Consider the following 24439-nt stretch of genomic DNA (forward strand, 5'->3'; position numbering starts at 1 on the left):
GCACAGCAAGGCCCAATAAGGTTTTTGGGGGAGAGTATGGGCCATGATGTGGACCATTGACCACGAGGTGCAGAGGTGCCCAAAGATGTACTTACGAAATGCAATGGATGTGTCATGATGATGGGAATGAGTGCTGCTGGGGGGGGAGAGGTGGGGTGGGGGTGGTGATGATGAGCAGAGGAGAGATGGAAAGAGATAGAAAAAATCCTGAAAGAAAAAACTTACTGTTGCAAAAATATGTTTTCCCTTAAATTAATCGATAGCTTCAATATATTTCCAATCCAAATCTAGCAGTATTTTTCTATAACTTTTAAAGTCATTTCCAATGGCCAAATGAAACAAACTAAGCAAAAATAGCCATAGGTTTCAACATCATTCCTCCTTACTTACGTTATTGTCTCCATTCCCGTTTTCTGAAGGAGAAGACTGGAGAATGGATGCAGAAGGGCAAACAAATATCCAGCACAGTACTTAATTAAATTAGTGCTCTTCCTCCATCCTCTAGGTTGCATTTTTCTCATAAATCATTATATATGTAAATTGGAAAAATTAACCACTAAGATTTTTTCAAAAAACCTCACTTCAAAAGGCAGTCATCAATTTGTTTGATCCACATAGCACTTAATACTAGATAACCAAGATAGGTGGAATTGTACCAAGGATTAGGAGATTAAGTGAATTTTCAAAGACCAAGAGGGCCTTGGCTTATAAAATAGATCCATTGAATTTATGCAAAATCTCAGAGAAACACATGTTGAAAAAGAATCTTTCAAGATGAGCAATCTGAGTAAGACTGAAGGATCATAAACATCATTATTATAACTGTATTTCCACTGGGCAGAAAGCTGCATCTCCAAAAAAGAATTTGATTTCCTTCCTTCCTTCCTTCCTTCCTTCCTTCCTTCCTTCCTTCCTTCCTTCCTTCCTTCCTTCCTTCCTTCCTTCCTTCCTTCCTTCCTTCCTTCCTTCCTCCTTTCCTTCCTCTCTCTCTTTCTATCTAATTTTCTCTTTCTTCCATTCCTCCATTCTTTCATCCATTCTTTCCAACAAAATTTACATGCATGGCGTAAAAAAGAGCAAGAGAAATTCAACATGATATGTTGGAGAATGATTCAAAATATTTGATCTACTTATAAGGCTGAAAATCAAATTTGATTCTGAGTTACTTGATATTAGTAAATATCTCAATTCTTAATTGTCAGAAAAGAAGAATATATTATTTTCTCAGAAAAAATATCAGATATTCTTAGACATCAAATTTAAAATAAACTCTTAAGGAGGACCCCTAATTTTAAATAAGACTCTGAACTGCAAAATAAACACAGTACTTCATAATACAACTAAAAATGTATTCAACAAATGCAATGAATGTGCCATGGTCATGGAAGTGGTTGGTGATATGGGAGGAATGAGATGAGAGGGGTGGGAGTTATTTGGAAATCTCTTATTTTTTTTAATGTCACATTTTAAAAAATAAAGACCAAAAAAAAAAAAAAAGAAACAACAAGAAATAATAATAACAAGTGTAAGGATTTTTCATGAATTTTTATTGAAATCAGAGTAAAATATTAAACACACTGCATTTCAGAAGATAATGATCAGCACATAAACGTCCAGTATGTCCTGTGTGATCAGACCTGGACTCTATAGAGAACCTAGAAAGGGGAAGAGAAATCCCTTCTCTTTTAGATCATCTTTCCAACAACTAGCATTTCTGACAGACAGGTTTTTGAGTGGCATAGACATGTTGAGGATATTCTCTCCAACAAGTCCTGAAATGGTACAGTAAGGAGGGAAATGTACTATCAACTATAAAATAAAAGGCGTCATAGTGTTGTACATATTATGATGTTTGTTTAAGAGGGAAAAAGTCAAATAAAGACATTAGGAAGTCCAGAAGAAGGAGTTATTTATACATAGGAATTTATTATAATTAAAATATGGTCATGGCAATCTGGGAGAAAGTAAGGAATATTCCATAAATAGTATTGGATAATTATGATTACTATAAAGAGATGAAAAGGGAAATGTTGATAGTGTTTACCAGGTATATTAGAAAAAACAGAAGTGCAAAATAAAATGGGAGAATATGTGTAAATTTGGTAATTACACACACAATGAAGGCAGAATATCCATATTCATCTCTGTATTTGAGGAACCAAATTATGTAGTTTAGATTAAAAGTAATTTAGAAGGCTGAGAGATGTGTTTCTGAACACTGACAAACTGTACGAAATTCATGTGATAACTGAAGGAAAATTACATTATATTTCTATCTAATACCTGTAAGAAAGCATTTGGTAGATTTTTATCAGGCCCTCTATTTGTTATAGGAAAAATATGAGTTAAAAATTAAGAAGACTTATTACCCCTAGAATGTGTTTGATACCTTAAACCCTGGTGAGTGTTCCTATCTGGCTTTAAAAAAATAATATAGCACTTTGGGGCAAAGATGCAGCCTAGTAATCCAGCACTGGAAGCCAAGATGGAGAAGATCTCCACAACTGCCATGATCTTCCCCTTGGTGCTGTGGTAGACAGGGAGGAAAGTGACCCAAACACTGCAGAACACCAACATGCTGAAGGTCAAGAACTTGGCTTCATTAAAGGTGTCAGGAAGGTTCCTGGCCAGGAAAGCTACAGTGAAGCTCCCGAGAGCCAAGCAGCCCAGGTATCCCAGGACACAGTAGAAGGCAGTTGGTGAGCCCTTATTGCACTCAATGATGATATAACCAGGCTCAGAGTGTGCATCTTTATCAACAAATGGGGGAGAGGTTCCCAGCCAGATGCCACAGAGTGCCATCTGGATCAGGGAGCAAATGGGAATAACAAAGTTAGGTGCTCCTGACACCAAATATTGCCTCGTCCTTCTCCTGGGAGCAGTGAGCTTGAATGCCAGAACCACAGTGATTGTTTTGGCCAAGATAGTGGACACAGCCACAGTAAACACGATTCCAAATGTGATTTGTTGGAGGATGCAGGTGGCTGTGTTAGGGCGACCGATGAAGAGTAAGGAGCAGAGGAAGCACAGGATGAGGGAAATGAGTAGGATGTAGCTGAGGATCCTGTTATTGGCCTTGACTATGGGAATGTCTCTGTGCTTCACAAAGACCCCAAGAATAACAGCGGTGAGGAAAGAGAAGCAAAGAGCTGTGCAGACCAGAGCCATCCCCAAAGGGTCTCCATAAGCCAGGAAGGTTACAGCTTTTTGAAGGCAGTGATTTCTCTCACTATTTGCATACTCATGATCTGCACACTTCACACACTCGTCCATATCTGGTGAGAAAAGCAATGTGTCATCAGCTCAGGTTCAGTAATTTTAACTTATTTACAAGACCCCAAAAGAAACACATTGGGTAGTTTTAGCCATTGTTTCTCTGTGTGCATTGACTTCATATAACTGTGTGCTATAATCTGTATATTTTTCTTCTGTTACGCAGCCCATCTGAAGCACCTTTCCTAAATTCAAATAATTACATCTCCTACATCTTCAAAAATGCTAACTTGTTGACATGTAACCTAGATTCCTTCTGCTTGGGTACTTTGACCCAATACTATTTTTGTGAGATTCTTCTATGTCACAGTATGCAAATACATTTTCTTTTTACAAACACATCTAGTCTGCTAAACATTCATTTTCTCTTCACTCTGCACCCATTACCTAGTAAACTCTACTAAACTATTGACTCTGGAGATTTGATATTTCTAGAATTCTATTGCAAGTAATATAGTACAATCTCTTTGTTTTTGTAACTTCCATATTTCAAGTGTGTAATATTTACAAGTTTCTTTCAAGTAACACCATATCTCAGAAATTCATTTTTTCCTTGTGGCCGAATAATATTCTCTGTTGTGCAAGTTCCATATTTTATCAATTTAGCTATGATGGACACTTGGATTATTTCCACATGTTGGTGTTATGAATAATGCTGCTACACACATTGTACACAATTACTATTCTGAGAACCTCTTTTCACTTTTAATGTAAACCTAGAAGTGCATTACCAGATCATATGGTGATTGCATCATTAAATTTTTGAGGATGTGCTATAATGCATTCCACAGGGACTGAACTACACTACATTCTCATGAATGGGTCACTAGAGTTCCAATTTCTATGACTCCTCTCCACCACTTGTTATTTTATATTTCTAAAATATAGTGGTCTTTTTAAAATTGTATAAACTATTCACTTATATTGCTGGATAGATTTCAATATAATAATACATCATATTTTATTTACACATTTTACTGGTGATAGAAGTTTAACTGCTTATGGGTTTTAGTTATTACCAATAATGCTGTTCTGAGCATCTTTGTACATCTAGTACAAATATCATGCTCCATTACTGGGTAATAGACTATATAAACATCTTTGTAAATAATGCCATCCTGTTTTATAAATGGTTACACCAGTTTAAACTCCAACAAACAATATTCATTCCAGGTGAACCTTTTTCTGTTAGAACCTTAACATGGAAGTTGTTTAATTTTTGCTATTATGAGGAATGTTTTTAGCTTTTTTTTTTAAAAGTATTTCTTTTTTTTTTTAAAGATTTATTTATTTATTTATTTCCCCCCTCCCCCGGTTGTCTGTTCTCTGTGTTTCTGTGTCTATTTGCTGTGTCTTGTTTCTTTGTCCGTTTCTGTTGTCCTTAAGTGGCACTGGAAGTGTGGGCGGCGCCATTCCTGGGCAGGCTGCACTTTCTTTCGTGCTGGGCAGCTCTCCTTATGGGCGCACTCCTTGCGCATGGGGCTCCCCTACACGGGAGACACCCCTGCATGGCACGGTACTCCTTGCGCGCATCAGCACTGCACATGGGCCAGCTCCACACAGGTCAAGGAAGCCTGGGGTTTGAACCATGGACCTCCCATGTGGTAGACAGGTGCCCTAACCACTGGGCCAAGGCCTTTTCCTGTTTTTAGTTTTTTTCACCATGATTTTTGTTTGGAATTTCTTGGTGCCTAGTTAATCTGAACACTAGCTCATCTGTGCATTGCACATTTCAAAATGTTTTTCTGAGAAGAGCCTGTGCACAAGTCAGGCCATTTTTATTACTGTATTTTGTGTCTGTCTTCTGCATTTGTAAAAGCATTCTATATATGTCAGATATGATTTCTCACTGGCTAGATCTATTTTACATATTTTATCCTACTTTGGTTGTTCCCTTCTATTTCTAATTTGGTCTTATTTTTGTTGTTTAATTTTAAATAATGAATGAGTGCTGATTTTTATTAAATGTTTTCCTGAACTTTTTGAAATGATTGTTTCTACATTTCTGGGGGTTCATTTACTGAATTATTTTGCATAAAACAAACTTCATTACAATAACTTCTTTACGTAATATAGCTGGATTTGGATTGCAGCTTTTCTTTTTAGCAAATAGAAGTTTAGTCTCAAGAAAAAAAGTGATCTGTAAATTTGGTTTCTTGCAAAAATTTTATCAGAATTTGGTACCAATGTTAAACTCTTCTCATAAAATTAAATGTGAAGTCTTTTTCACATTTTCCTAGTATCTGGAAAAGTTTGAGTAGATAAGTATTCTTTTTTCCTTGACAGTTTGTTTGGATTTCTCAGGAAAGTCATAGACTTATAAAAACTTTTTGAGAAGATATCTCATTTTAAACTATGGTTTAATATCCTAACAAGATATGAATCTTTTCAGATTTTCCTTTATTACTGGGACGTATATGGTAATATTTATATTTTTTGGAATTTGGGAATTTCATTTCAATTTTCACATAAACTTGAATGAATTTATTTATACTATCCATTTCTGATTTTAAAAATTCTGTACATATTTTCCAATTTTAAATCATTTATTATGTAATATTTCTTAATTCATTATTCTACTAATTTATCAGTTTTGACTTTTATTAGACAGCTTTGAGTTTTTATCCTTTCATATTTGTCTTTCATTACATTTTATTTTCATAATTATTATATTCTTTTATTTTATATTTATTCTACTGTTCTTATTTTAATTTGTGATACTTATAACTTCAGATTTTTACATTAAAATATATATACTAATAGTACACACACACATATATAAAATTTAGGATGATATATTATATTCAGAGGATATCTTTAGCTGAATTACCTGAAACTTGAAATGTGGAAATTCCAGTTTTATACATTTTATAAATCTTATTGTGCTATTTACTTTAAACCATGGTTTATTCGTGTAATTCTTTACTTTAATTTTTTATTTTTATATTAAAATATCTTTTTAAGGTACATATATCTCAAAAAATGGTACATTAAAAAATATAAAAGGCTCCCACATATCCAACACCTCCCCCAATACTCCCACAACAGCATAATTTTTCATCATTGTGGCATATTCATTGCATTTGGTGAGTACATTTTGGAGCACTGCTGCACTGCATGGATTAAAGTTTACATTGTAGTTTACACTCTCCCCCAGTCCATTCAGTTGGTTATGGCAGGATATATAATGTCAAGCATATGCCCCTCTAATATCATTATGGACTACTCCAAGTCCTGAAAATGTCACCACCTCTCATCTCTTCTCCCCCTTCACTGTCCTCAGGAACTACCATGGCCACTTTCCCCAGATCAATGCTACAGTTTCCTCCATTACTAGATGCAATACTTCTATAGCAGAATACTAGTAAATTCACTCTAATCCATATTTTATTGCTCCAACCTGAGGACCCTGGGTTGGTGATGTCCACTCTGCTGCTATCTTGAGAGGGGGTTTAGATCCCACATGGTTGATGGATGTAATTCTCTTGCTTGGAGTTGGAGGCACTCTCAGTTCCCTGGTATAGTTGTTGACCATCTTCACCTCCCTGTTAGCTGACATATGCAAGTCCAACAAACCAGAGAGTAGGCACTGCTACTCTGCTGAGGCTCAAAGCCCAGCATGTACATAACCAGTCCAGAGATTAAAGTCCTCTGGATAAACACCAAATCTAAGCCAACTATAGGTTCAGTAAAAGTGAACAGAAGAGGCCTGTGTAGAAAGTTCATATCTGAGTACAACTCCTTCATACACAGGAACACAAATTCCAAAGTAGGGCTCACTGACAAGGCGCTGGACTCCAGAGCCAATTTCCATGATCATAGAACCTGTGTTCTCTGTAGTTCTCAGGAGCACCTGTAACTGGGATTGTATCTGCTTGTGCTGTCTCTGGAATCCTAATGATGTGGGTATTAGGATGACACATCTGATGACCTCCTGACACTTTTTTATTTTATTTATTTATTTTTTATTTTTTTATTTGTATTTTTCTAAAGACAAAAGTTTTACTTTAAGTCATAAGTAGTGAGCTTTCAAGATACAAGGGATGTTCGCCTCAACTCAAGAAGGACGAGAAGAGCCTTCTCTGCTCTGGGGTGAATGCCAAGAAAAGGGTGGAGGGTGAGGAGAGTGGAGAACACCAGCTGAGCAGCCTCAAGGCTCCATGTGTGCACAGCTCTTGGTAGTTCTGGGGAATCACAGGGTCTGGGTAAGAGCGGCTTCCTTCAGTGATGGGTTTGTCTCTTTTCACACACTCTTTTTCTGGATTCCTGCCAATAATCCTCAACAAGCCTGACTCAGTTCACTGCTCTCCGGATAGTGTAGGAAAGAGTCCTGAGGCCAGAATTGGAACCTTCTCTGTTATTCCAAAGAGCAGTGTGTCTTGACTCCCAGTTTCATACCCCATGAAATTAAAGGTCAGCCTGCAAGACTGCTAAGGACCCCCTTTTTTTTTTCATTGTTCTCTACCTTTTGCCTTTATTTTTTTAAATTTTTTTATTCTTTTTAAAAAATATTACATTCAAAAAATATGAGGTACCATTCAACCCCACCACCCCCACCCCACCACTACCCTCACAGCAACACAGTCTCCCATCATCATTCCTGACACTTTTTTAAAGACTCTTAGCCATATATACTCATTTGTCTTTGCCATTCCCCCTTTTATTCAAGGCATTTTTCTAGTTGCATCACCAGTTAGTGATTGGTGGTAATCCATCTGTGCCACAGAGGCTCATCCCCAGTAGTCTTGTCCCATGGTGGGGGGAAGGTAATGAATTTACATGCTGAGTTTTGCTTAGATAGTGGCCACATGTGAACAATTTGGAGGCTCTCAGGAGGTAAATCTTGGGCACCTTGCATCTCTAGGACTAGTTCAAATTTCAGGCACACAGGCCCATAAGATAGTCATCAGTTCTTTGTCCACAAGCCTCTCCTGTTACTTTTACCAGAACTGTAGTTGGTGTTGGAATTTAAGGTACACCCAGGGGACCTGAATCTCTGGACTGATCATGTGATAGCCGCACCATGAGCCTCAACAGACTTGCAACTCCTACACTCTGGTTTATTGGACTTACCCCACTCAGCTAACCAGGACGTGAAGAAGGTCAACCACCACACCAGGGAGCCAAGAGTGCCTATGACTGAAAGCAGGAAAGTTGCATCCAGCATCAAAATGGGAAATCTAAGCCCCCTCTTGATATAGATGTCGAGTGGACACAACCATTCTAAGGTCCACAAGATGGAGAAATAGAGTATGATTTAGAGTGGACTTACTGATAATCTATTCATGAAATATTGTGATTAGTAATCAACAACATATGGCATTGGTGTGGAGAAAGTGGCATGGTGGCTGGGGGGTAGGGAGTGGGAGGAAGAGATATGATGTGGGGGCATTTTCAGGGTTGGAGTTGTCCTGGGTGTTGCTGCAGGGACAGTTACCAGACATTATATGTCCTCCCATGGCCCCCTGGGTGGGCAGTGGGAGAGTGTGGGCTATTGTGTGGACCATTGACCATGAGGTGCAGTGGTGCTCAGAGATGTATTCACCAAATGCAATGAATGTCTCATGATGATGGAGGAGTTTGTTGTTATGGGGGGAGGAGTGGGGTAAGGAGGGTGGGGGGTATATGGGGACCTCATTTTTTTTAATGTAATATTAAAAAATAAAGACAAAAAAGTAACTTTTTATTATTTATATATCCTTAAAAAAGACAATTTATTAAAAAATAAAGAAGAATTAAAATATAAAATTATACTACATCAAGTGTTAAAAAAATGCTGTGTTGATTTTTCTTGGGATGTCATTGAGTTTGTCAATAAGTTTGGGTAGTATAGACATCTTAATAATGTGATCGAGCATGTAGGGTATCTTGGAGAATGATCCATGTGCACTTAAGAATAATATAAATCCTGCTGTATTTGGGTGTAATGCTCTGTATATGTCTATTAGGTCCAGGTCCTTTAATATATTGTTCAAGGTCTTTGTTTCTTTACTGATTCTCTGTTGAGTTATTCTGTCCAAAAATGATAGTGGTATATTAAAACCCTGACTATAATTGTAGAGACATCCATTCTTTCACTTAGTGTTTCCAGTGTTTGTCTCATATATATGAAGGTGCTCTAATTATGGGCATAAATGTTATGATTGTTATTTCTTCTTGAAAGATTATCCCTTTCACTAGTATGTAGTGTCCTTGTTTGTCTTTCATGACAGTTTTGCATTAAAATCTATTTTGTCTGATGTTAATATGCCCCATTTTTGGTTATTGTTTACATGTAAGATTGTTTTCCAGCCTTTCACTTTTAATGTCCTTGAATCCCTGGGTCTAAGATGTGTTTCTTGTAGACAGCTTATAGCTATGTCTTCTTTCCTTACACATTTTTCCAATCTGTGTCTCTTAACTGATGAGTTTAATCCCTTGACATTCATTGCTATAACTTTCAGGGAATTATTTTTATTACACATATTTTCTTTGGATTTGTCTTTGTGATATATTTGGGTTTTTTTTTTCTTCCTCTTTTTCTCTTCTTAGTTGTTCTAACAGTCTCCTTCAACTCTATCTCTCATGTGTTTTTTTTCTATTTTTATCGAGAATTCCTTTTGGTACCTCTTGAAGGACAGTCTTCTTGTTGGCATACTGTCTTAGTTTCTGCTTATCTGTGAATATTTTGACTGTCCATCATTTTTGAAAGCTAGCTTGGTGGATAGAGTATTCTTGGTTGGATATTTATCCCTTTTACTGCCTTGTGGATGACATATGACTCCCTTCTTGCCTCCATGTTTTCAGATGAAAAATCAGCACTTAATCATATGGAGCCTCCCTTGTATGTGATGGTTCTTTTTCTGTCACTGTTTTCAGTATTTTCTCTTTGTCTTGAGTATTGGATAATTTGACAAGAATATGTCTTGGTGTGGGCATTTGGGGATTAAAGTTGTTTGGGGTACGTTGTGCTTCCTGGACATGTTTATCCATCTCCCTCAATAGGTTTGTGATGCGTTTAGCCATTTTTTCCTCCTACACCCCTTCTGTCCCCTTTCCATTCTCTTCTCATTCTGGGATGCATGTTTGAGTATCTTGCATTGTAATTTAGGTCCCTATGTCCCCGCTGTATTTTTTTCTCTCTTTTTACCAATAATTCTTCTATTTGTTTGATTTCAGATGTACTGTCTTCCTCATCACTAATTCTTTCCTCTGCCTCTTCAAAACTGCTGTTGTTTGCTGATTGTGCATTTTTGATTTCTTGAATGGTACTGTTCATCACCATCATATTGTTATCATTTTTACATATGCTTAAAATTTGTTCTCTATGATACCCAAGTGTTTTCTTAACATCCTTAATCTCTTCCTTCTCTTCATTAAATTGATCCATGTTATAATGTTTTGAGAGTTTAAATGGTTGTTCAATGTTCTGATTCTCTTCCTGGTTTTTAGCTTGTTCATTGGATTTGTTCATGTTTTCCTGATTTTGGGTATGTTGTGCAGACACCTGCTGCATTGTAAATTACCAGACTGCCCCCTCAGGGAGGATTCTGTTTCCACTTAGCCAGGTTTTTACAAGAGAGATGACAAAGGTGCACTCAATCAGACACCATGTTGCCCCACTTCCTCAATAGTGTATTTCTTAATCTCCATATGTTTGGGAAATGGATTTTTGGTTAGACTATTCCTTTATATGTGCACATGGAACATTTATTCAAACTTACCATATAAAAATGTGTACATGAACCTTTTTTCCACATTGACTAAATTCCATGTTATTTCATCAGTTCAACAGGTCTCAAATAACTGAAATAATAGTAAGCATTTCAGGAAATTCAACTCCATATTAATTATCAAAAGAAACTTAGAAATTTCCAACCATAGAAGTGATTCTAGAATTTAATATATGAATATTTATAATTTAAATGTGTTAATTATATTATGTAAAGAATATTTAGCACTTTTCTACATCATGTCTCAAACCACATACCGAATATTCTGTGAGATCCTGTCACATAGAAACTGTGTTTTGGTACTCTGAAATTCTGAAAATTATGTGCAGTAATTATTTCCTTTTATTTTATTTTTTTTATATATAATAATTTGGCCAAGATTTTATCACATCCTCCACTCTTCTTACATAATACTAATGTGACTGCCGCTATGAGGAATTGCATCACACCCTCCTCCCAAGGAATGTACTGGTCCCTAGGACCCTGTTCAAATATTTATAGCATATTTTAAGCATGGGCAAAAATAGTCCATGTTTACCTCCCCATTTACCTGTGAACTAGAGGAGAGCAGGAACTGAAATTCCTCATTAAGACTTTGTTACTTCATCCTAATGTTGGACGCAATAGAACTAAACATTCCCTAAATCATTTCCAAACTTTCTGAACATCTGCTCTGTGTCATGAACAGTTTTAGACACAGAAATGGAGTAAGGTTAAAACACATTACTTAATTATAATCTAAACATTCTTTCAATCAAGATGGAAAGCAGGTACTTGTAATCACATGTGTTAAATTCCAAGAGAGGCATGAAAGGTCTATTAATTTGGTACAGTCAACAAATGTCTTCCCAGAAACTATTTGGCCTTCAGTGTGTCTCAACAATGACTCAAGTAAATTACTTAAGGGCATAGAAAGGGTGTTATATCAAAGGGAAATATTTTTATTATAAAAATGAAATTAGTAAACAAAGGAAAGAAGAAATTTGTTTCTGTAGTTTTCCTCCAGATTCTTTTCAATACCTTGTGTGGTCAGGGGATATAAAGGAGAGGTGGGGACCTTTTTGAGGGCAAAACTTACCTGTGTCATTAGAAATCTCATTCTCTGAGCAGGGCGTGCAAAGAAAGCAACATGCTGCTTTTCCTTCTTGAAAGGTTTTCCTGAATCCAAGCAAACACTTCTTACTACATACAGAGTGGGGAGTCTGGGAAGAAAACCAGATACATGTTCTTAACAGCTGTGTATTTACTTCTCCAACCATTAGATGGTTTGGGGTATTGGGTATCAACAATTTTAAATTTTAAGTGCCTAAATCAAATTTACTGATAAGATGTCAGGTTTATTTTATGATATGAAATAAAATAATTTAGAAATGTATCTTTAAATAAATGTTTTCTTTTCCCATCCTGTGAACAGTATGTGAGAAAAATTTTCTTGTGTAAAGGTAAGTGGTTAAACTAATAATGTGAACACTTACTTAACAGGAAGGAGGAAGACAACTGCTGTGAAGGTTAGGTCAATGTGTTAACACAGCCAGTGTTTGATCAAGTAAACATTGGGCTAATTGTAATAAAGGACACTTATGGACTTTAGTCATCAGTGAATTGACTGCATAGATGACTGATTACATGTACAATCAACCAGGGAGATTGCTGTCAGCAATGGATAAGGTTTTATCCAATCAATTCAGTGCCTTAAAATAAAAAGTGATTTCAGCATTTGGAGAGAAATTCCCTGTTCTTTGAATAGCCAATATCTCCTGTAAACTCCATCAAGGACTTTCATGGGACCTTCACTGGAATGCCTGTTTGCAGACTGCCTGCAGAATCTGGACATGTACATCCCTTGGTCCCATAAGAGAACTATATTAACTCATTTACTATTTACAAATATCTCATGTTGATTATCTTTCTTTAGAGAACCTGCACTAATAAAATATCCATTGCAAGATTTTGTTACTTTTGTGTAATATTAAGTATTGTAATTGTGGCCTACCTACCTCTGAAAATCCTGTGGCCCATTCTATCATCTCCTCAGAAAGAGACAATTGTTGATCACGTGGCACATCTGAGTTAAAATGTCCTACTTTAACTTTATGTCCAAAACCTTCTGGAAAATTCCAAAAGTTGAGAATATCATACCTAGCTTCGAATTTCCTTTCCTTATCCAAATTCACTGGATCACAAGCAGAATTGTTAAATTGGATGTTCTTCAGAAATGGATGTAGCTAAAAGAGACACACCTGTGAGCAATTGTGCCCAATGAATAAGGACAGATCACCAAGGTGGTAACATCTCTGATCCCCTATCATCCCTGCTTCCTAAGGCAACTTTATCAGTAACATTCAATTAAGTAAAAAAAAAAAAAAAAAAAAGAAACCGTAAGGTGGACTAAAATGTTATAATATTTACAAAATATTTTCAGGAGAAAATTCCAAATACAATGAAATCAAAACAATCTGTGAGTGTGTGATATGAACATACCTTAAGAGAAGAATCAAATCTCAGCACCCTCAATTACTAACTGAATTCTCCCCAAGTAAGGTCAGCAATACCTGAGGAGGTTGCAGAATTAAATGATATGTTTGATGTGCAGTATCTTACAGAGTGCCTAAAACTAATTCAAAAACAAGTTTGTTCCTGTTGTCATGCAAATGTTTAATGGAAGAGGTCTAGGTATTTTATATTAAAAATATTAGCAGGGCAGAATGTTGAGGGCCTTAGTAACATGAAACATTGGCATTGATTAATAACTCCTTCCATATCTTCTATCAGCACCTTCCTGTTCATGACCATTTCTACCTAGGTCTAGGTTTACCTCTTAGACAGTGAACAAGTAAACAATCTCTTGCTCTTTTGGAGAGACAACCCTAAACTTCTTGACTTGAGCATATGTTCCACACCAAGAAAGTCATAATTATGGCATGTTCTGAAATACACATATTGTTCAATGGAAGAGGTATTACCTGCCAGGGGTAAACACGCAGTCCATCTCCATTTTCCACTGACTGCATTTCTAATCATTGAAGAAGCATTTCGTGAAGGCTCTGAGCTACAGCATACACCGCATTATACACATTGTAACTTCCTACTTTCATGTCCTTGTCAAACAGCCACCAAGGCAGCAACTCCAAGGAGGCATTGGGAGGACAATTCTCCAGAGTGTGACAATCAGATTCAGAAACCAAGCAATCAAAAGAGATGTACCACAATTTCGTGAGGTAAAAGTATTCTGGGTATTTTGAAGGTTTATCTGTCTGCATGAAAGTTTTAAAATCAGGCAGTTCACCAATATTCTGTGAAAAAATGAAAGCCCCATGGAATGAATCAAGTAAAAAGTCTCTCTCGCTGGTGGTAAAATCCCATTGTGAGGTTGTGATCCAAACTTTCCCTATTACTAAGAAATTCCATCTCCAAAAGCTCAATCCCATTAGTGAGTCAGAGTCACCATAAATGAGAGTCACATTTACTGTTGATTTTCTGATCCGTAAATGATATTGCCAGTCTTTTGAGTAATATGACCTCTCAGTGACAGGAATCATTTCCAGAAAGCCTGCACAGACTCCCTTTTTGTCCATCTCTTCTCTCAAGTCCCATAGAAACTTCACACCTCTCTTATCTTCTGAGATGACCAGTCCCACCCAGTTCCAACTAAAATGAAGCATCAGTGAGACCATGCCAAGTGCCAGAGATGTGTCCTTGGGGGTAATCTGATAGAGAGATAAAAACTGTCCATCATCACTCAGTTGTGGGTCGTAAAGGCCATAAGCAAGCTAAAGGGGAAGGATTAAATAGCCAGTATGAGAAAGAGAATTAGTCAGAAGCACAAACTCAGCGCAGATGAAAATTAAGCAATGTTTTAAAGAGGAAGAAAGGAAGACTTGCTCTTTTTATATTCTAATCATCTCCCAATCCCTGAGAGAATAATGGAAATTAATTGATCAGTCTCAAGGGTCTAGGAAACTCCTTTGTCTCTTACTCACCTGACTTCACTTATGTTCTTGAAAAGGATATGTGAACATCCCATCATGTCTCTGTATACTAGCTGTACCCTTTGAGAAATGTGTAAACACAATTCCCTCTTTTGACCTTTTCTTTTAAGGTCGATAAAAATAGCAAAGGAAACATTAATTCATCTTCCCTCTAATGAGGTTCACCTGTGGAATTTTGTAGAGTTCCAGCAGTGTCCCAATCTGGGCAGAAACTGCACACGTTGTTCCCGTAAGGGCTGCTATAGACTTGGTCTCTTTCCTGCAGGTGTAATTAGGGAGGTCCTTGTCCAGTCCTGATTGCCAAATAATGGGATTCTCCAATGTTGTCTGTTCACTGTGTAGTGAATTGTACAGATCAAATCCCAAAGTAATGTTGGGTAAAAGATGGGGTTTACTGTTGATCTCTTCAATTGCAAAAATCAAGGCCAGAACATACTGGTAGTTCTTGGTCTCAAACCTGTGTGGAAGGCAGAAGACTGAAATCATGATTATCTTCAAATTCAATTAAATGACCAAATTCAGGTTGAAAGCACAAGTAGTCTCATTCTCGATGAGTTCTTCTGAAGCCTTAGAAATTTATCTTTCAAAAAGAGCTAAAAGGTATTTGATTGCTATGATTGAATTCTGCTTCCTTGGAGGAAGATGATACTGTTTACAAGGGAGAGTGTAATGAGTGATGAAATTCATATAGAATTTTTAATTTATTCTTTATATCAGGAAATAAAAATGATTTTTTTCATATTAATACATTATTAAATGGTTTATATAATGACAGTATTATTGTCATGAAGTTGAAGTTAGAGTAATTCCAACTGAAGGTTATATCTCTTCAAAAGTTCAGTTCCAGTGCTTAGGCAGAATTGGATGTGAGAGACAGAGGGGCATAACATCTACATGGTGAGAAGTGTCCACAAAAAGAATGACAATCAATTCACTGAAGGCTCTACCCCATCAAATTTTGGATCTGCCATCTTCCAACATCAACAAACTGAGAAGAATATCAGAGCACAGTATAGGAAGAATCACGCAAAGCAGGAATATTTGAGAGAAGAAAAATAATGAAGTGTGAAGTTATGCCTACCTATACCTAATAGGACTGGAAACAATGTAGTATTCTAAAGGGAAAAGTGTTATGATGTCTAAAAGTTCTCTTAACCATTTCTTAATTAAAATATTACAGAGACAGATAAAGTAGATACAACCCTAGTAATTGGTTCTTCTGAGGGCTACAGAGAACCACAGGTTCTATGGACATGGCAGATGGAGTTCAGTGCCATGTCAGTTGGCCCTACTTTGGAGTTTATGTTTCTGTGTGATGGAGCTGGAATTAGACGTGATCTTTTCCACAAGCCTCTCCTGTTACTTTTACCAGAAATGTAGTTGGTGCTGGTGTTCAATATATACACAGGGGACTTCAATCTCTAGACTGACTATATGATAGCCAGGCCCTGAACCTCAACGGACTTCAGCTCCTACACTCTGGTTTATTGGACTTATCCCACTCAGCTAACATGGAATTGAAGAAAGTCAACCACCACACCATTGAGCCAAGAGGGCCTTCAACTGAAAGCAGGAAGATTGCATCTAGCATCCGTGTGGAATCTAAGCCCTTTCTTGATATAGATGTGGAGTGGATACAAAGATTCCAAGGTCCACAGTTTGGAGGAATAGAATATGGATTAGAATGGAATTACTGATATTCCATTCATGAACCATTGTGATTAGTAATCGAAGAAAATGTGGCATTGGTGTGGAGAAAGTGACCATGGTGGCTGCTGGGGGTGGGGAATGGAAGGAAGAGATGAGATGTGGAGACACTTTTGGGACTTGGAGTTGTCCTGGGTGATGCTGTAGGGACAGTTACTGCACATTGTATGTCCTCCCATGGCCCACTGGGTGGACTGTGGGAGAGTGTGTGCTATGATATGGACCATTGACCATGATGTGCAGCAGTGCTCAGAGACATATTCACCAAATGCTGTGAATGTCTCATGATGATGGAGGAGATTGCTGCCATGGGAGGAGGAGTGGGGTGAGGGGGATGGGGGGTATATGGGGGCCTCATGTTTTTTGAATGTAATATTAAAGAAATAAAGACAAAAATTATTACAGTCCTATTAACATTAATATTAATCCAAGATCTTCAGTTCTATTCACTTCATATGACTCTTATTCTTTTCATTTTTATTGTTGATTTGTGCAGTTTCACTTCCTTAATCAATAAGTCATTTCTGGGCACAAATGAAATTTTTTACATTTTTATTACCCAGCAAAAGAATTTCCAAGAAGAATGAAAATCTGCTTTCATTTCAAAAGTCCTTTTTTACAGACTTGATTAACACAGTAATAGCTATTCCATACTGTACATTTCACCATTAGACACAGGTTTCCAAATGTGCTCAAAAAAACAAACTTGGTAAACTTTTTAAAAATATAATTTATAGTTAATAGATATATTTTATCATTTGGGAGAGAAATGTTGAAATTTCTCACTATGATGCCTGATTTTATATCTTGTTTCTCTTTATTGTTTATTTATTTGAGGCTACTATATCTTTATGTATTTACAATAATTGCTTTTCCTTTGTGCAGATTCGAACATTTTATTATTATGAATGCAACATTCGATTCCTAAGGATGCATTTTTTCCTCACCCATCTATAAATATACTTACCTATGGTTAATTATGGCTCTTATCTTTAGTAATCATTGGTATCTTTGTAACTAATTGCATACTTTGGTTTTTCAAGTTTTCATTTATTTCTTTAAATGTGTCCTGTAATCACGTTTTACAAGGAAGTAGGATAATAAAATCTCCTATGGAAAAAATTGAATTACACTGAAGGAAACTCTTCTAATAGATAGGGAAAAAAACACCATGCAGAAAATATGAAACAATCTTTTAAAAAAAGACTATTAGCAAATTAGATAATAATTTTCTATCAGTCTTCACTTTTCTGCAATGATTAAAATGTTTGCACTCATAGAAGTTGATAAAGCATTAAAGAAAATTGAGCATGTAACTGAATATATTTGTTAGGAGAAGAGTATTTTAATATGAATAAACACGCACACAAAAAACACACTCAAAATCAGAAATTAGACTCTGCTTATATGGATAGATAGTGAGTAAAAATTGGAGGTGGCTGAGGGTGAGGTAATGAAGGATCACCCCCACTCAGGGGCTGATCTGCACAGGCAGATACTCTCCCCATTCCAGATCTGAATGAGCCAAAACCATTAGCCAAGTTTGCTGATGCAGAATGTCATATGCCTCATGTACCATGGGATGTAATTTGCTTGATGAATCCCTGAACAAAAAGAATTTCCTTTAAAATCAAGGTAAGGATAAGACCTGTTAATTTCAGGATTGCTTTGTACCTTACTGGAATTGCTAGTGATTAAATAACAGGCAAAAAAGGAATGGAAAGAAAGGAGCAAACCACAATCTTTTCATGGAAGTAAGATAGGTCAATGGGAAACCCAAGAGGAAATGTGAAAATTGTTTGTAATTGATAAGGAAGTAGTCAACCGAATATATACAACTGTTAATGGCATTTAAATATAATATCAATAATTTATTAAAGCTTTATGGGAAATAGATATGATAGCAATAGATTAATAATAAATTCTTTAATATTATTAATGGTATAATATTGGGCCATTTCATTTATACATTTTAATATAAGTAACAATTAACATAATCATGATTGATTATTATTAAGAAATTTATTAACAATAAATTCACAGTAAATTCACCCATAAATCAATTCCACTGTTACCAATGAACAGTATCATAAAGATCTATTGAGGAATGTAAAAGCATCAAAAAACAGGGAAATGGATTTAGTTCTATGGTTGAGCACCTGCTTCCCATGTATGAGGTCTCATGTTCAATCCCTGGCACCTCCTAAAAAAATGTCACAACTATGTCAATGGTCTGCAAACAAACATGCTATAAAAGTTTAGTAGTATTATGATGGAATTAATGAAAATGGTCCAGTAATGATTGAAGTGATGAATGCACAAATATGTGATTATACCAAATATCACTGATGGTGCATTTTTGATGAATTGTATGCTCCATGAATATGCACCAATAATATTGTTTGGTTAAAAAAAAGTTAAAACAATTAAACATTACAAGTTACAGGGCCCAGAGGATGAGAAGGAGAAAGGGAATTATTTTTTAGTGGGTGAGGGTTTTCTATTAGAGATGATTAAAAGCTTTGGGTAATGGATATTGGTGATGGACAGCACAATAAATGTGAATATCATTAATACCACTGCTTGTACACTTAACAGTGCTTAAAATGTAAAATTTGGATGATTTGTATATTAGTATAAACTATTTTAAAAATTCATTGAGATATTTATAAGGTAATGTTAATATGGCTTAAGAGGTTTTCTGGAAGTATGGTAAGTTCAGGAAATTAGTGAAAATAATTGAGAATGCTAAGGAGAGAATGTGACAGAAAAACCAATAGTTGCAATTTTTTATTAGGCAAAATATTTTAAATAGAATGGAAGATATGGATATAGCACCAGGACAGAATATAAAATGGAGAAACAATCTGTGTTTAAGTGACTCTTCCATGCATTATCTAGCTGGTCTTGAAAAACAGTAAAAGAATAATGACCTGTTTGACTAGTGGTGAAAGTAAATAATTTTGGAATACAGAATTGATGTTATCTAATTCATACTTGAGGCAAAATCTTTCCAAGTCTCAGAGGAAAAATTGAATAGTAAAATTAGCACATCTATTTTTCAAACCGTAGACTAGGGAGACCTGACCAAAAAGGCACACAGAATAAAAGAAATTACACCTAAATTTTACTTTAAGTGAAATTTCATGCTTTTTTACTTCAACATAAGTTATAGAAAAATATTTAAAACAAGCAAGAACAAAATAAAATGATTTTTTAATGAGCAAATTCTTGTTAATTCCAATAACAAAAATATTCTTAAAAGGTGAAAAAGCCTGTACATGAATAGAAAAAATGGTCAAAATCCTGAAAGGCAAATCATCACACCCTCCAAGCTTGTGAGCAGTGGGCACTGTGCCTTCTGAGACTAGTGAATATGTCTCCCAGGTGAAAAAAACCTTATATATTTGCAAGTGCATTCTAATGTCACATGGGGATTTATTTTCAGACAAAAATTAAAAAAAATAAATCTGTCAAGGTGTATATTTTCCTGAGGTGGTTTGAGTGCCCAGCAGAGTGTAAGAAGGGAAGCAGTTAGTGCCTCCTACTCTGTCAGACACAACACCACTCTGTCCCTCGGCCTTAAAGTGTTCTTAAAAGAAGCTGGGACACATGAGAAAATCTGGCCTTCTACACCAGGAAATTCATGTCAAAATGTTCCTGAATGAAACAAGTTGAACTGCACTGAAAAACAGCAATCACCAGCCTCCTTCAGAATTAGGTGTGTACATCAAAGACATTGACAACAATGGGACAAATATGTTTTGAAAATTATGGAGAGGAAATAAGCAGGGAAGCCTTGGAGGAGTATTAAAGAATGAAAGATAGGCAGACAAATATCCAGAAATGAAAAGAAAGAAAACTTAGTTGTAAACTTTTTCAAAGGAGAAAGAGGTCTCAAATTCCTAATCTTTCCATCCCCTGTCAAAATTTTGCTCAGCTTCTTGCAAATCATATGTATCTGACACTTTCAAAAAAGCATTAACCCATTATTTTATTGGGTGAAACTCCTTATTCTCACGTGAGCAGAAACTATTTGCTGGAATCCCCGGAAAATTTTTAATCAATTTTATTGAAACGTGTTCCCTTGAAGTTTCACTTCATCGATTCATTAATTAGACCATCAGATATAGATCTTCAGTCACAGAAATCTACAAAGCAAAGTAGTTTAAATGCCCACATGAATGAGAATGAAGCTGGAGTGGAAAATATCTCACAAATCATTCATCTCTTATCCCTAGCCTGGCAGGCAGCTGGAGAACGCATGAAGGAACCCTGACAGGTGATGATACAGAGATATTTCAAAGAGTAGTTAGATGCCTGTTTTAAGAAGTCTGTCCATGCATGGGGGACACAGGTACCTGGGGCATCTTGGTAAGATTATTAGCACCTACACTCATGGGGAAAGAAAAATTTGCAAACCATTGTTTGGGGAACAGATATATTTTCCTGTAACCACTTAGCAAAGCTCTAACACCAATGGATTGCATTTCTAAAGAATATCACTTGATCCACTGCTTGTGGCGCAGAAGCAGAGGGAAAGGCAAGGAGGGTGTAGTTTTTTGGAGAGGGTTGTCTCACTTGGATTCCAGCACTGGAAATGGGAATGTCAAGGGAACTAAAAGGAAGAAAAATACAATATTCATTTCCACAGAAAAATTTCCAGTAGAAACAGAAAAAATAAATTGCATTCTGGGATGTGAATAGCAAGTGGGATGGAGAGGACAGGTAACGTGGAGTATGTTGATCAAGCCGCCTGCAAATTGCCTAGGCAGTTTTCATTGTAATAATCAAGCAGAAAATGAGTGCAAAAGCACTTACCGCTTCATATAGACTTCCTTGGTGGGTTTGGTGCTCCCATCGTATGTTATATATGTAAAAAGGGGGAAAAAACCACCTATAATCAGATCTCTTTCCTTAAATACACTGGGTTTCATTCTGATGAAGCAGGCAGGATCAGTCAATTGCCATGCTGAGAGGGGAAGATGAAGGAGCAGGAAAATAAAAATAAATGGGTACATCACAGAAATGTCTCCCTGAATCAGAGCCAAAGCTTTAAGCCTGTGCACAGTATTTAGCAGACAGAGCTGAAATGGAACCTGTAGCCTGAAGTATATATATATATACATATGGATGTTTGTGCTGGATATTATTATGACCTGGAAAGGGAAATCTAATTCCTGGAATGACGTCTTTTTATTCATCTTTTCCATATCCTCAAAGACAATAGGGGGAACTGAAACATATTTTGCCCTTGAACTCTGCATCTGAGGTCCTGCACCCAGGTGGAAACCAATGGTTGAAAACATGTTTGGATTATCCTCTTCACCCATAGGTGCTATGAGATCATCAAGTCCAGGGATAATAATGCTCCAGGGACAACCTTCTCTCCAGGCAATTTAGTCTAACCTTTGTCAGTGCAGCAGGTCTAGTCAGTGAATTGGTGTTCATTGCATGAGAACAATGCTGTGTCATGAAGGACTCATGCTTGTCAAGATTTAGGCAAGAGCATCCTGGAATCATGCACTCTGGAGTCCATAAAGATGGGCAGCCTAAAACATGTAGGTCCCAGAGTAGCCACACAATACACCGGATATGGCAGCCATAAGCCTTCATGCCATACAGTGGATCACAGCCACCCACAAATCAATGTGTCACTGCCTGGATAAGCGGCAGTCACGCTAAATTCAAATCTTGGAAATCAGTAGCTTAAGGACAATGTTAAAATAAATGTGCATTTGCATTATGAATTCCTAAAATGTGACAACCTTCAGTCCTTATAAAGCATCCTAAACCCATAGGTTAGCAAGTTATATTGACTCATTCCTCCACCTCCAGATTGGTTTCCTCAAATATTTGTACTTTTGGGGGAAAATGGCCTTACCTAAGAAACTCTTGTCTTTTCTTAACATAAGGCAGAGAAACATATCAGGAAAGCATCCCCTACACTCTACCACATCAAACATTGATGACACAGGCAACGATAGATTTCTATTACCACGATGTAAAAAGTAAAAGACTTAAGGCAACTGACTTGGAAGGGAATTTGAAGATGTGACCATCATGCAGGCCCATACCCTTACAAGGCAGGGATTTTAAGTGTTGGGAATACCACACAAATTTACGGTCTACCACACTCAAGCTTGCCTCCTCTGACTAGAGGTAATTAATGATCCCTAAGGCTTTGGATAGTAGAGCTGACAAAGCCCTAGAAACAAACAGACAACCTAAACAGACAACAAGGACTTATTGCTTATACATTCCAGGTAGGAGTGAAGGACACATATCACTGTGTTCCAGGTGCCCTTTTTCTAGTCTTAGAGGCTGGTAAGTTCCTTGCAATATTTGAGAATATGTAGGGTGGACATTATGACAAAGAGTGCATTTATGTTTGTTGTCCAAGAGTTCAAAATTGGAAGAAAGAGCTATCAAAAGGCAAATGCAATCATATTCAGGTGACCCTTCCCTAGTAATATTGAGGAGCAATGTCTCCATTTCCAATACAAAGTGGACAGAAGAAGACCTACCATGTAATAAAATTTTTTTCTTCTTAAATCCTGGCTTTGTGGCTGAAATTTCACTTATTCTACTTTCCCAAGAAGAACCTGTTGCTTGGTTCTAGATATAGTAAAGGAGGCTTATGTGGAAGAGAGTGGTATCAGTGATTGAGACTCCAAGCATTGACAATTGACTGTGGAAAAAGCTTGTGAATATGGAGCAAGACATTTTTTTTTTTTAGAAAAGTGATAGCTCTAGAATCTGAAAGGAAGATAAAATCCTTGAAATCTTCTGAATCAGGTATAAATAGAGTTTTCAGTGTGTGAGCTTGGAGTTATTTTTTACTTTATTTTTAAGAAGTTTTAGATTATAGAAATATTAGAGCAGAAACATAGAGGGTATCCGTGTGCCCTTCTACCACCCCCATTCATATTTTCCAATATCAATAGCATCTTTCATTAGTATGGAGCAGTTATGCCAATTGGCGATTCCATATAGAAGCATTGCTACAAACCACAGTCTATAGTTTGCAATATGGTTTTCAATTTGCACCATAAAATGTTGTGGATTTTGACTTTTATAATGGTTTGTATCTGTCATTGAAAATTCATGCAGAACAATTTCAATTTCCCCAAACTTGGGAAGACAAATGCAAGCACATACAGCAAGTCTCAACAAATTTAGATATATTGAAATTATACAAAGAACTTTTTCTGACCACTGTGAAATGAGGCTGGAAATCAAAAAGGGTCAAGAACATAATTAGAAAAATTTTATGGAAGTTAAACACACGCTTGCACAATCAGTTTGTCTTGGAGGAACTCAGCAGATAAATAGTAACTACCACAAACAAATGAAAATGAGAAAAACATAAAATGTATTGGATGCAGCTAAATGAATTCTAAGAAGGCAGCTCATTGCCTTAAATAAGCATATTAAAAAATAAATAAAGAGCTAAAAACTAAACCTTAACTACACACCTTGAGGAAGTAGAAAAAGAACAACTATCAAATCCCAAAACATGCAGATGGAAAGAAATAATGAATAAAGCAGAATTAAATGAAATTGAGATTAAGAAAAATTAGAAAGAATAAAGAAAATGAAAAATGATTCTTTGAAAGAAATTATAAAATTGAAAATCCCTTAGGTAGGCTAGCAAAGAAAAAAAGAGAGTTGATACAAATAAATAAAATCAGAAATGAGAGAGTGTATATCACCACTGATCCCAAAGAAACAGCGTGTTATAAGAGGATATATTGA

At 36.3% G+C, this 24439-nt stretch overlaps 1 pseudogene; it reads right to left on the reverse strand.

Annotated features, from left to right (window-relative positions):
- Positions 1-2352: 2352 nt before the first annotated feature.
- On the reverse strand, positions 2353-21618 carry LOC139437923 (vomeronasal type-2 receptor 116-like; annotated as a pseudogene).
- Between the last annotated feature and the right edge of the window lie 2821 nt (positions 21619-24439).

This window comes from Dasypus novemcinctus, chromosome 30 (assembly GCF_030445035.2).
Source record: "Dasypus novemcinctus isolate mDasNov1 chromosome 30, mDasNov1.1.hap2, whole genome shotgun sequence".
NCBI classification, from domain to species: domain Eukaryota; kingdom Metazoa; phylum Chordata; class Mammalia; order Cingulata; family Dasypodidae; genus Dasypus; species Dasypus novemcinctus.